Here is a 13,219-nt window from a genome sequence, read left to right as displayed (position 1 = left end):
TTCTGGACAAATGACGGTGGCAGGTGTTTGGCAAATATTGATGCTGTGCAAGATTTAGAAAGCTGTGTTGAGGGAAGCATGCAACTCAAATTTCCTTAGAACAGTGTCTGTTTAAAAGACCCAGCTGCGCATCCAGAAATGTCAGCCACTGAATGTGATCTTTCAGGTGGCTCAGCCTGTTTCACCTGTCAGCCTGCTGAACTGGTTTATAAATGAAGCTCTGTGTGCTCACTGAGCATCTGCCCATCCAGTTCTTTTCTACAGACCGACCTCATTTACTCTTGCTTTACTTTCTGATCTGAGGACTTTAATTCTACTACCAGACTCCATCCGTGTTCATTCACTTTGTCAAGTGATACTCAGAGCAGGATGTAGTACTTCTAGGCTGTCCAAGCATCTTACACACACACACACACACGCACACACGCACGCACGCACACACACTTAAATTTTTCTGTTATTTCTCTTTTATTCCCCCTTTAAGCTGAATATCCTGCCAATTTCTCAATGTTTTCACTTGTGCATTGTTTGTACATTTCAGTTTTTTAATTTTCTTTCTTAAAAGTATAAATTAAATTACTCTTTGACAATTTCAGATATACATGTGTTCTATCTCTCTGCATTTTTATTTTTGTTCAGTGTATTCACGCATACACACACATATTCAACATGTGTGTTGAATATGCAGTTGTGCATGAGCATGTATGTATGTGTATGTGTGTACATGTGTGTATTGGCCTAAACATATTGTCTGGAGTCTTCCTAGTTTTCCACTTTAATTACACAGACTGTCACCGAACCCAGAGATTGCTTGTACCAGCTGGTCTAAATAGCCGGCTTGCCCCAGTGATTCCCCATTTTTGCTCCTGGGTGCTGCCATTATGGATGGCCACCAGGCTTCCCAGGCTTTTACTTGTGTTCTGAGAATCAAACTTCTTCAGTCCTTAACTTTGAGCAGTAAGTATCATACCCACAAAGCTCTCTCCGGAGCTTATCTATGCATTTCTCTCTCTTTACAAAAAAACTTGACATGTATTAGTGCCCGACTGTATGTTTGTATACTGTGTGCTGTATACTGTTGCTTGTGAAGGACAGAGGAAGAGCAATTGAATGCCCTAGAACTGGAGTCGTAGATAGAGCCATCATTTGGGTCCTGGGACTCAAACTTGTCCCTGGAAAAGCAGCCAGTGCTCTTAACCACTGAGCCATATATCCAGCCCTATTCGTGCATTTCTTGATTTAGGCTTCACATATACTTCTCATGGGCTAATCAACAACTCATGCAATCATTAAATAGTCCCAAGACAGGAAGATTAGCAATGGCTTTTGTACTCTAGAAAGCCTGATCACTGAAGCAGCTTGAGCTTTTTGTATGTGCTCACAGGTCTCTGTTACTTTAGCAAGAAATACCTTTAGCCTGGACATGTGTTTCCTTCCCCCCTTTTCTTGATTTCTTTAGTTTCTAGCTTAAAAATTATAAATTCAATACTAAAGAACATTGGCTACAATTATACGTTTTTCCACACTTCTCATTATTTTTCCTATATCAATATCCTTAAAGCACAATTTAACTATTGCATACTAATTTTAAAGCATTATCAGATATTATAGAAATAAGATTAAATTATATGTTTGCTCTCAACTAGTATGAAACTCTACACCCATGTGCTGGCTAGTTTTAGGTAAACTTTATACAAGCTAAAGTCACCTGGAAAGAAGGAACACTGTTGACAAAGCCTTCATCAGATTGGCTGGGAGGCAAGTTTGGTAGTCCATTTTCTTGATTGATGATGGAAGTGGGAGGGCCTAGCTCATTCTGGGTGGTTTACCCTCAAGCTGGTGGTCCCAAGTGTTAGAAGAAAAAACAGCTCAGCAAGCCATGAAGAACAAGCCAGTAAGCAGCAGCATCATTTCTCTGTGGCAGTGGTTCTCAGCCAAAACTCTATTGTCAAAAACTCTATTCCGAAACTATTTACATTGTGATTCATAACAGTAGCAAAATTACAGTTGTGAAAGAGCAAGGAAAATGATTTTATGGATGAGGGTTACCACAACCTGAGGAATTATATTAAAGGGTCACAGCATTAGGAGGGTTGAGTACCAATGCTGTATGGCCTCAGTATAAGGAACCCTGAGTTCCTTTGATGAAAATGGACTACATGCTTCAAGATGAAATAAACATTTTTCTCCCCAAGTTGATTTTGGTCATGATGTTTTATCACAGCAATCAAACATTAACTAAGACAACCTGTAACCTGCTTTCACGCATTTAAAAAAATATTCATTAAATAAATATATGTGTCATTAGGAACAATGCTACATGTGGTAGGCACTTATTAGCTTGTTAACAGATAATGCTAGGGCTTAGGTCACACCAATGAGAGACAAGCTCACAATCAATAAACTACACTTGGAATCCAGACATGTGATCAATTAATTTGGAAAAAAAAATCCGTATTTAAGCCTTTTCAGAATAGCCTGTTCACTTGAAGTCAAAAATAGCCTCATTCAGATGGAATGGTGCTAGGTGACCTAACAGGGAAGACTCCCTCTTCAGTTGTGTGTACTCAGTACAGAAGGATGGCAAGGATTCAGAAGAGTAAAGAACTTTCTTCAAAGCTTAAAAAACTGTAAGCAATGTAGTACTCTTGTGGTTCTCAAAAGGAAACCAGGAATTTAGGTCTAATATCATGTACTATTTGATTTTGTACCATGTGACTTTGTAGCAAATGAGTATATACCATCATCCACTCTTCTGTTAAACAGCAATGACTCATGGGAAAAGACATCTGATAAAAAGGAAGGTTCATTTCCCGCAAGATCATCGAAGAAATTCATGACATATGAAGAAGAGTGTACTTGACAAACTACTAAATGAAAATTTATTTAGTTAAAATTTTTCCACATTAATTTTTATCAATGGTTTGTCCATTTTTTTACAAAGATGATTTTTCTATGGCATTGTTGTATCTCTAGGGTAAAGAAACTAGGCTACCCCACCTTTTAAGTTTTTGAACAATGGAGGTATATTTAGAAGCTGTAGCTAAAGATTCACAAGTAGATAAGAAAAAGTAGCAAAATGAATCAGTGTAAGTAAAAATACAACAAACAAACCAACAAAAAAACCTGAAACATAACAAGTGTATCAAGTGGCCATCAATGCACCAAGGATGAGAGCCCAATACTCATATTTTAAAGTTATTTATGACCAAATGAAAGAAATACACCAAATGTGTTTGGTTCATTACTTATGAAACCCTTTGAGTTAAGTGTGAAGATTTTTGGAGATGAAACTCATATCTTTTCTGAATTTTAATATTATATATTAATTGCCATTAATGCAACGTAAACAGTATTTATACAATTAATATTTATTGTGTATTGTTTGTGTACCACATTCAGCCCTATGTGCTTGTGATATATTAGTGAATAAATCAGGAAGGCTTCTGTCTTTATGAAGTCTACAAGTAGATAGAGGCAAACAATAAATAATAAACAGCAAGTAAATAGTGTGTTCTAGGAAAATTTGGTAGGTATTATTCAAAGTAGGACAAAGGACACTGGAAACAATATATGTATTATATGTATAATAAGGTGAAGCCTTGTGGAGAAAGGCATATCTGAGGAAGTATTGGGAAAAGGATGGAAGTATTTTAACAAAAGCAGTCTGTTACCCCAATTTTAAATGCAAATGCTTTAAACATGTATTTTGTGAAGTGATATTGATAGGATGCTTTCTGGTTCTGCACATAACACTACCCATGGTATTGGATGACATTTCAGGATACACTACAATGAGGACAGCAACTGTATTCAGGTATTATTTTTTTTATTACTGTCATCTATACTTACTAGTTATGGATTATTTTGAGCAAGATGTTTAAAAACAAGTAAGCCACAAATTACCAGAGAGCAAAATTTTTGAAAACAGGATGACATTTGTTTCAATATGTATCAAGCATAGACCATACACTGACTATAAGCATGCTGTGGTAACCTGGGAAAATGGATTCCTATTTCCTTGATCCAGAATGCCCTTCAAAATCATGCAAATCAAGAGGTTCAAATTGGCAAGTTTATTCTCAGGACATCCATGAAATGCCCCAGGCCATCACGGGTATGCTTATCAGAAAAAACACTAAGTACTAGAAAGATGTCACTTTAAATGTCAACGGAGTCATTCCTGGATATGAAAAATAGGTTGGTGTATCCAGGTTAAACAGTAGGGCTCAGGCATGGAGTTGAATGTCCAAAAGCAATGCTAAATCTCTGGTGTTTATGTTTTAAAATGCTGGTGGGGGGGGGGGGGGCTAGACATGTATTCTCTAGTCACTGAGGCAACCAGATGAACAAAAGCAAAGATTGAACTTCCAGAGCTCATGATTGGATCAACCCACATGTGTAACCCCTCCATCTGCTGCAGTGTGATTGGCCATAAGAGAGAACGAATCACTCCAAAGTCAGAATGGGAGGCTTCACAGAAGAAACAAATCATAGAAGAAACGCTAGAAACAAAACTTATAGAATGAGAATGAATTCTGTATCAAATAAATACAAAACAGAGTTAAAAATAGGGCATAAAGTAGACATCAGTGCACTCAAGCAGCTGAGGCAGGAGGTTTACAAGTTCAAGACTTGCCTGGGATATATAACAAGACCCCACTGTAACATTTTTTAAAAGGAAGAAAGTCAATTTTTTTAAAAGCTGGTGTCGAGATGGCTCAGTGCCATCTTGCCTGCCACTGAGCCTGAAAACCGGAGTTCAGTGCCCAGAACCTACATAGTAGACTGTAAAATGGGAGAATTGACTGCCACAAGTTATCCTCTGATCTCCTCATGTCTCCTGTTATACACATCATGCACATGAGTGCAACACACACACACAGAGAGAGAGAGAGAGAGAGAGAGAGAGAGAGAGAATAAGCAAACAATAAAGAAATTAAAAAAAAAAACCAAAAACTGAAAATAAGGTTATGTGGTCTTCAACTGTAAGGATGATTGCATTCAACATACATTATTTGTAAATATAAGGTGAAAACTATCTGGCATTCTGAAAGTAAAAATACATATTTGCAGTCTTCTAATTTTTTTGCCATCTTCCCTTTTATGCACAGCCTACTTTATATAATATGTAGTCTGTCTTAAAGTGGAAATTTCTTTTGTTTAATTTTTTCATCCTCTTCTGATGCCTTGTAAGTGTAAATGGGAAATTCTTAATTCTAGTGGTTTTAATCTCTTCTGATATTTTAAGTGTTAGTCTGAATTACTGACTAATTAGCTTAAAAGTCTAGGTCATGAATTTATGCCTCACCAGCTGTGTGGCCTTGGGCATTTTACTAAACTTAATGGGACCTGTTTCCGTAACAGTAAACTATGAGTAACCAACTCTAAGAAAAGCCAAATAAAATAATGTACCCAAAGAGAAAAGTACAACAGAGATGTTTAGTTATTATAATCAGATTCAATTCTCATGCTTTTAAATTAGTCAATATCTGATTAAAATAGGGAAGAAAAAACTGAAAACCAATAGTCATGTGTTTACAGTAATCAAATGGTTATTCTGTGTTTTATTTTATTTTGTACCATGATGATTCTAAGAAACAAAAGATGTTCATAGTACTACATGCTGCAGAGAGTTTGGAAGCCATTACAAGAGAGGAAGAACTTCAAATGGACCACAAAGGAAGTGTAAGCTTTGTATTGGAAAAGAAAGAGATGATGCCAAAAGATAAACTATGAAGATCAGTGATATCAGTGGGCAGAGGCTGCCCGGGGGAAGTCTTGTCCGACTACTCTCTTGTAGCGATAATGTACTTCAGTAAGAGATTCTGTAAGAAAAAAAAATTATTTGCTGATATGATGCTCATAAAATAGGTATTTTGCTTCCTTTTCTTTTACATTTGAGTTGTTATTTATTTGTGATGTACAATGTCTGCTTTCTGCTAGGAAACATGTTCCCTTGTTTAATTAAATCAACATACACATCATCATGTGGCTGTCGTTTATGCAGTGATGGTGACAAGTTATGTTTGAAAATATCTTCCTATACCAAGCTTTTTTGCACAATACTCACAGATCTGAAGTCAGTCACAAATGGACATTTTAAAACGACATCGTATTGCTCTTATTGTCATTATTTAGGTGTAATGCATGTAATGAACATGTCAATTCTTTCTTCCACCCTCCCACGTCAATACAGCTGGATCCAGAAGACATTAGATTTTTTTCCAAGTCAATGCCAGCTGTCCACCCAGAGGGAACCACTGCCTGAACTTTAGAGCCTTACTTTTGACTGTTCTTGATTATCAGTTACATGCATTGGCATAGGATGTGACCATTGTGGGACCTATTTCATTTAAGATTATGTCTGTGATGTTTTCTTTCCTTTTATTGTTTAAATAATAATTGTTGTTTGAATGTATCATCCATTCTATTCTCAAATATTTGAGTAGTTTTTAGTTTTGCATTGTTATGAATGTTAAGGATATGCATTGCATGTGGTAGCTGGGCATTTGTGCTCATTTGTTTTGAGTATCTATCTAGAAGCTAAATTGCGTTAGTAGATATTGTGAACAGCTCTCCAAGTGGCTGTGTATTCAGTGTCTGGCTGGCTGGCTGTGTGTGTGTGTGGATTTCAGTTATTCTTTTATCAACTTCCTTTTCATACTCAGAGGAGCATTTTAATTTTCAACTTAGTCTTTTCAGAGATACAAGGTTACACATTGATGGATTAAAAGTTGTTCTTCATTATTTGTAGTTCATGCGAGATTGTCTTTTAAAGAAGTTTCAGAACAAGTATGGTTCAGCTTGCTTCAGTAAAAATCTGTGCAAAGAACAAAAGGGAACTGCATTTACAGACATTTCATCTGCTTGGTTAGTGGTGGCCTATGAAAACAACCAGGATTGAGGCAGATAGACCTCACTTAGCAGCAGCTAAGGTCCTGATGCATGAGATCTTCTCAGTAATCAAAGCATTCTGCATCTTGTCTGTTGCTACATGGTGTATACACTTGTCAAATATTAGAGGATTTTGAACCAAAATAATTTTTGGTTGTTAATCTAGCTATTTCACTAAATTATACTCAACCTTATGTTAAAATCAAAATATCTCTCTTTCTCTCTCTCCTTCTACCTCCCCCTTTCTCTCTCCTCTTCCTTTCTTCCCCTTCAATTTGCATCATCTTGTTGGTTTCACCTTGACAACTAAGAACCCTGTTTCAGTAAAGAAAAATAAGTTAGTATTAGTTTAAAAACTATCTGCAAAGTTTTTCAGTGAAACGTGAACTTTTATGAGGTTTAAAATAGTACATAATCCAAGAATAACTTGAAATATATTTTTATAGAGACATTGGATAAGAATGTAGTTCAGTTTTAAAGAAACTACAATATATATAGATATAGATAGGTAGACAGACAGACAGACAGACACAGAAATTTTTGAAGTCACAGGGGATGGGGGATGTAAAATATACAAGTTATCTTGTACCCTTCTTAATACTGTTTGCTTAGAATAATCCATTGGCATCCCCATTTGCAAGCCAAATCTGAACAATACCTCAGTGAAGTTCCATGATGGCCTGAGGCAACCCAAGCATCAGTTGGGTCTTTGCTCCTTTGTAAACAAACTGTTTCTCATTCATGCTTCATGAGGGTTCAGTAGAGATACTCAGTATTCTGCCTTCAAGTGGCTCCTAGTGAATTAGATGTCTAAGAGTCGATTCAATAAACAGTAATAATAAATAGCCTTTTAGTTAGGCTTCTTTGGCTTATAATGTCTACAAGGCTCATGTTACATAAAATATATCAGACCTTCAGTATATTTGTTAAAAACTACTACTTCCTTATTTATTCTTGGCACCATTTCATTACCTATAATCTTTGTAGAGGTCATTAGCTCTCATACCTCATATTTAAGATTACATAACTGCTATTTGTCTTTGACTTCTGACTCTCCTATTGGTTCATGCCCTATGGTACCTACTGATATTTCCCTTCATTGTTGTATGTTGGATATTTTGAAATCCACTTAAAAATGAGATCATAACCACACGTTTCTTTCTGTGTATGGCTCATTGCATTTCAGTTCCAGGCTCAAGATTGTGACGAATAATAAGACCTTGTACTGATTCAGTTTCAGGAGTAATAATATCTACATGTATTTTTGCTCAGAAGCATTTACAGCACATACATTTTGTCTGTTCTCATCTGACACTTCGATTGTTTCTGTATCTTGGGTGATCTGCATAATGTGGCAATAAGGACAAGAACCTTTTCTAGTTAGCTCTGTAGACTTTTGTAGTTTCTCCAGGGGTTAGACATTTCCATTTTTTCCATCTATATAATTCATACTGTGATGGTTTTTGACAATTTTTCTTTCTTGCCCTCCCCTTCTTTTCTTCAATCTCTACTTCATTCCTTCTGTTATCTTTATCCTGTGTATTTAACTATATTTATTTGTTTATGTAAACCAACTTAGTTGAAAGAAAAAAAGATGATATTAAACAGAGTTTGGTATCATAATACTTTGTAAAATGCTTACACATCTGCCTATTATCTAGAATAACAAATCAAGAGAGCTGGGTGAAAGTATATTATTCCTATTAATAAAATTTGATTTAAAGTAAAACTCATACTATTTATTGTCTTAATCATTTTGAAATAAGATCTCACTATGTGATCCATTCTGGCCTTCAACATATTTTTCTGCCTTTCTTGTCTTTCTGAATTGAAAGGACACAAGACTGTATTATCATGCTCAGCTATAGTCAAGTTTAAAAAGATTTTCAAAGTATTCTGGCCCTAGGAGAGTCTTCATTAACTTTGTTATAATTTTTTTAATTTAAAATTTTAAATGGAGTATATTTTAATATCAACAGAAGACAATCCTGCTCTTTCTGGTCATTTAAGAGCTTGTAGCCTCTTGCTAGGAACACTGCAGAATTCAAAGGAAGTAGGAAAGAAGTCTATATTTTAAATACGTATAAATCATAAAGTAGAAATAAAAATACTAATTTTATGGCAATGTCAGTAAAATATGATATTTAAATAGAATGCTTCATATAAACAATAGGGAAGGCAATATCAATCACAAATATGACTTTTTGTCTTTGAACTAATTCATCCATTAATGTAATTTTCACATTGACCTATTAAAAAAACCTTTTCCTTTTCATATATAAGAATTTTATAGAGATCATTCTCAATACAGCATCCCTGTTCTAACTTCTGGTCCTCCAATGTTTTATACCACTCCCACTCAAACTCATGACCTTCTCTTTATTAATTGTTACTGTATTGGGAGAGAGAGAGAGAGAGAGAGAGAGAGAGAGAGAGAGAGAGAGAGAGAGAGAAAGAGAGAGAGAGAGAGAATTGACTGAGTGTATCCAGTGTTGTTCATGTGGACATGTGTTTTAGGACTAACTACTTGGGATTGGGCAACCAACCAAGGGATCATCCTTGGAGAAAAATGATGCTCCCTCTCTCAGCCATCATTAACTGTCTGTAGCCCTTTATCTAGGGCCTCATGAAATTTACCCCAGCCACAATGGCTTGCCAACTGATGCCATCATTATGTACATCTTGTTTAGAAAACCATACTTTTAAGACCTCACACATTCAGCTTCTTTGTCCTGTCCAGAAGAAAAAGAACAAATGACACTATAACTCAGCAGATTCTCTGGCAATGACAATCTTTCCAACTCTTCTCTAGAATGTTCCCTGAGCCTTGGATCTAACACTGCAATGTACATTACCAATTATGACTGGGTACCCTATAGTCATTTATTCTTTATGTTTTGATCAGCCCTGGATCTCTGTGATACTGCATTCTGGTAGAGCAAGAAAATTCTTTTAGAATTCCTGAGAACTACACTAATCTATGGATGTGAGGATGACAATTTGTAATGTAGTTAGAAATTACATTCATTTAGGAAAATAGCAGGAGTAGATTCTTCTCAAGGGTCTATGACTCTCCTGCCATGGGTAGTTGGCTTCAGTTATACACAGTACCAGGCATGAACTCCTTCCTGTTAAGCAGTCTTTAAGTTTAATTAGACAGCTGTTGGTTATTCCCCCAAATAAAAATGTTGTTATTGCACCATTGGGGATATCTTGCCAGGCCAGTCATTTTTGTGATTTATAAGCTGTGGAAAATCATTTCTAAAATCTCTAGTGAAAAAGATTTTGACTGGCACCTCTGTATACTCACAGATACACACACACACACACACACACACACACACATGCATATACACACGCTGGCATGCACCTGTGTGCACACATACATACACACAAGACACCTGAACTCTCAGTTTTCCAGTTTCATTGTTTTGGATAACCCCAGGAAGATTTATATTGTGATATCTATGAGAAACTTAGGGATTCTGTCTCAGTTTGATATTCCACATTCATGCTTATAAAAACAATAATGTTAATAATGTCAGAAGTGCCAGGCTCGACGAACAAGATAGATCTACAGAGGATAGTTGATCCATCTGATTACTAGATTACAAAAGGAAGAAATGCTGTTGATATGATCACCCAGGCTCTGTGGACTTATACACAACCCAGCACCAATATTAGGCAAAGCTGGTTCTCAGGTTTATTGCAGTGTCCTAAAAGGAAGAATGCTGCTTTGGCAAATCAAAGGTTTAGAAAATCAAAGGCACAGGATCTTACTGGGTTGTGTTTTGCCTGCAAACAGCATAAGAGGAAAGAAGAGAAAGAAAGTCACTTAGTGACAGGGACCAACCAGTGGGCTAGTCAGGAAGCCAGGCTGCTGCCTCTGTGTGGGAATTTGGATGTAGGCCTCAGGCCTCAGCTTTCTCATCTATGAAACAATGGGTGTCCAGGGTGAGTCTGGGTGATTTCTGAAGATGCAGTTATGGATCCCATAGGAAAAAAAATTGAATATTTATAAAAGCAAAATTAGCTCATGATCAAAAATGGGGAAGAACATGGCAGAAGGAAACGAAAATCCATCTTAATTGAATTGAAAGCACAATATAAATCTGTCAGAGGCAGAGCTTTCTAGAAGGAGGAGAAGGAACTGTATCCTTTTGTCTCCAGATTTTCTCCACTGTACTCCTGTTCTTCCTGGCATCCCCCCCACTCTCCAACCCCCCACCCCCTTACTTTTTGTTTCCAGTAACCATGGTGATACTTCCTCTCAGCAACCTTCTTTGCAGCTGGCCCTTTTGATACACAGAAAATTTACTCCATTTACTGGATCAGGGTTCTAACAATGCTTTACCAATTCATTTATTGCCATTTTCTCCAGGATAATACAGGTGAAGAATTATTTTTGCACTTCAGTCCCCTACATAAAGCGCACTGTATGACAGGGATATTCAATTGGTTAATTTCAGTTGCTAACATGAAGGGGAGACTGATTATGCCAAACACTGAATTCCCTGTAATGGCCTTCACCTCAGGGATGGCAAAGTCCCAGCCCTCAAACTGGTTGTCACCTCCTTTTGTATGGAATCAGAATAAAATGATTGCACACAGATACCACATGTCTAGCCTTGAAGTGAATCATTACCAAACGTGTGATTATCATGTTTACAAAGCCTTTGAATTTTCTTTAGGAAAATATATATAGTAGTATATACATTTCTTTAATAAATACCTTATTTGGGACATAAATAATAATATGCAATAGTTTTAAAACATTGTATTCATCTATCAATGACAAAACCTCAAACTATCTTTAGTATACTTCATATAGATAATAAAAATTCCAATTAATGATTGTTTACTTATGTCCAGTTTATGTAGCTTAATTTGCCTGTAATCCTGTATTTCTGAAAACGGGTCTTTCTAAGCCTGCCCTGCCCCCACGTGTGTGTGTGTGTGTGTGTGTGTGTGTGTAACACAAAGGAGACCAGATGATGACATTCATAGGCTTATAGATCCGACTCCTGGGGACACATTTGGATGGAGGCAATTAAAATGCCTGTCAGGCATTTGGTACCAGAAGTCCCCGTGGCAAACCGCTAAATCGTAAGCCAAAGGCAGCATCCTTTTGTCAGTGAATGATGGCGGAGGAGCTGAGTAACTTGTCATCATTCTCGAAAATTCTAAGCCTAGTGAGCTCTCTCTCCCTCTCCTACTTGCCTTATTTTCCTTTCCGCCACTGCGGGGACTTTTTCTAATTTGCAGCTTCCCTTTCCCCAGCACACACAGACAAGAGCTTTCAGACTGCGTCTGTCTGGAGCTAGAGACACAGAGCAGAGGGAGTGTTCTTGAAGCAGGGTTCTGCAGCAGCTCTTACAGACTCGATTCGAGGGGCATTGCTGCATATCTATCGGTAATGCTTTAGGGCTTTTTACATTTTATTTTCTTTTTAATCCACTTTTTCAAAGGATCTGCTGTATGTTGCCTTGGATTACTGTGTTTTAAATACGTTATCGAGCCTAAAATCCAAGAGCTGCGTTTGTTGTGCTAGAGACTCCAAGGCGTACATTTATTATCTGAATATAAAGGATGAATGAACTTATTGGTGAGTTATATTTTTGATATTTATCTGACAAATCTATATGTGTATATGTGTTTTCTTTTGTTTCTCTAGGTTCCTCGGCTTGTCTCTAACAGAGGAAGCACTGATTGGGAAGCACTCAGTCAGAAAATTAAAAGGTACTGCATGATTTATTTGGATGTTTAAATGAAGGGAAATTGAGAAAGAATTGGAAAGCTTTTATTTAGCTTTAACCCGTATGGTTGGTTTTTTATCCAGAGTGTATTGTCTGATCTTTGTCTAGAAGATGTGGGAGCTCTTATGCAGATTTCACCATCAGCCAAGGCTATTTTGAATAGAAAGTATCTAAAAAAATATATGTCTTTTGTCTATGCTGCAAATTACTAAGAAATATCAGCATGCTTATCTCATCTGTAATGTTTGGATTTTTGTCATTGTGACAGTTAACAAAATGTCTGAAATATGTGTATCACAAAGAAAATATATTTATTTGAACTTAAAAGAAATATGTTAAAAATTGTTTTAGCTGAAGGTTTTCTATGAGTCTAAGCTTGTTTTTTTTTTTTTTTTTAATATTTTAAATAAAATGGTTCTCCCTTTGTAGATGGGAAGAGCTTTGGAGACTGAAGCCCAGGGATGACTCAGTGTTGTTAAATTTGGTGAATAAAATATTGCAATTTCTTTACAATATCTTTAGTATACAACAGGAAATATATTTAAAGTCAGATATGGTTAATTCTA

General features: G+C 36.4%; 1 protein-coding gene across 25 annotated transcripts in view; it reads left to right on the top strand.

Annotated features, from left to right (window-relative positions):
• The window catches only part of Map2 (microtubule associated protein 2), a 249,074-nt gene that overhangs the window by 117,140 nt on the left and 118,715 nt on the right, over nt 1-13,219 (top strand). For 20 of the 25 annotated variants that reach the window (XM_076931745.1, XM_076931754.1, XM_076931752.1 and 17 more), the window contains exon 3: nt 12,572-12,636. The gene's annotated coding sequence lies outside the window, so the exon portion shown is untranslated. Of the gene's footprint in view, nt 1-11,935; nt 12,311-12,571; nt 12,637-13,219 lie in introns of those variants that run through there. The other 5 variants (XM_034497159.1, XM_034497153.1, XM_076931749.1 and 2 more) reach the window with 3 other exon arrangements.

This window comes from Arvicanthis niloticus, chromosome 3 (genome assembly GCF_011762505.2).
Source record: "Arvicanthis niloticus isolate mArvNil1 chromosome 3, mArvNil1.pat.X, whole genome shotgun sequence".
Lineage (NCBI taxonomy): Eukaryota > Metazoa > Chordata > Mammalia > Rodentia > Muridae > Arvicanthis > Arvicanthis niloticus.
Note: the sequence above shows the minus strand (reverse complement) of the source record. Positions and strands in the feature narration are given on the sequence as shown.